Raw genomic sequence first — 1,040 nt, 5'->3', positions numbered from 1 at the left:
AAGAAAGATAAGAAAGAAAGAAAGACCGTTTGCAACGTTAGCAAGAAACTGTCTGTCACACTCCGGCTATGGTCCGCGGTCCGCAGCAACCGGGCAGACTGCTTTTCTTGCATTCTGCTCTTACGCCAACAACCTGTGCCACCCTTCATCTCTCTCTCTCTGCCTGTCTTTCTTCTTCTTTTGTATTCTTTCTTCCGGCAAGCTCAGCTGTACCCAACGTCATCGTGGTGCCCCGTTTATACAAAGGGCCCCACCTGCGCTCGCGCGCGCTGAGCACCGCAAGGTGTTGGCGAACTTATTCGATCGGAGCGTTTGTTTTCTCATCCTGTGCATGCACCGGTGTGAAAGCATCGTCCCAGGTTCCCATCCACCCACCTCCCTCTTAGGTTTCTTATACCGTGATGTGCCGAGGTGAAAATTGCTGTCTGCCTTCTGAGCTTTTGTGCCTGTGCGTATTCGGAGGCCCCGACGCCTCATCGACCGCCTTTAGAGCGCCCAACGTTGTCCCTATCACCTGTCTCCTCCGCGCCATCGTTATTTTTTTCTACCATTTCTTGCATCATTTTTATGTTTTCTAAGTGAATCTTCGTTGTCTTCTTCTCCTCTTTATTCGGTACTTGCGCGTCGTGTTCCCGGCTGTCAGCGATGCTTTCTTTTCGCGCAGTTAGCATATAAATATCGTGGCGCTGGTGTGTTGTATAGCGCTATGCTTGTAACGGCATTTTTTTCTTCGCTCGCTCGGCCCGCGTCGCGGCGTTATCACTTAAGTGTCGAGCGTGATCGACGTCGCATTACGGTTGCGTCAACGCCTCGTTCGCATGAGTGACGGCCTGTGCCTTTCATTTATGGTCTGAGTGGCGCAGCAAGTGAGATTGCCATCACTCACGATGAAAGAGATGATAATGGTCACCATCACTGTCATTTGTGAAATTCATAAAGACGACAATATGCGAAGCAACAAACGAAGTAGCCGGCACAACACACAGTTGCAATCTTCAACCTTATTCCCACTTCTCTATGCCGTGCTCCTTTTTTATTCC

This window comes from Rhipicephalus sanguineus, chromosome 3, assembly GCF_013339695.2.
Source record: "Rhipicephalus sanguineus isolate Rsan-2018 chromosome 3, BIME_Rsan_1.4, whole genome shotgun sequence".
NCBI lineage: Eukaryota > Metazoa > Arthropoda > Arachnida > Ixodida > Ixodidae > Rhipicephalus > Rhipicephalus sanguineus.
This window is presented reverse-complemented; position numbering follows the sequence as displayed.